We start from the raw sequence: 237 nt of genomic DNA on the forward strand, positions 1-237 counted from the left end.
CATTGGCCACAAATACTGACCCCTAGTTGATCACCGCCATATTCCCTCACTCATCCACCCAGTGATTTTTCTCATACAGGTTTTTGAGGTGGGATGATTGTGAAGGTAGCAGAGTATGCATGACCACCTTTTCGGAAGGATGCAATTGTTAGATTCTCCTATAAGCTGAATTGTATGCCCCCCTCCCAAATTGTATGTTGAAGTCCTCACCTCCAGTAGCTCAGCATGTGACTGTAT

This window comes from Canis lupus, chromosome 7, assembly GCF_003254725.2.
Source record: "Canis lupus dingo isolate Sandy chromosome 7, ASM325472v2, whole genome shotgun sequence".
In the NCBI taxonomy this organism is placed as follows: Eukaryota; Metazoa; Chordata; class Mammalia; order Carnivora; family Canidae; genus Canis; species Canis lupus.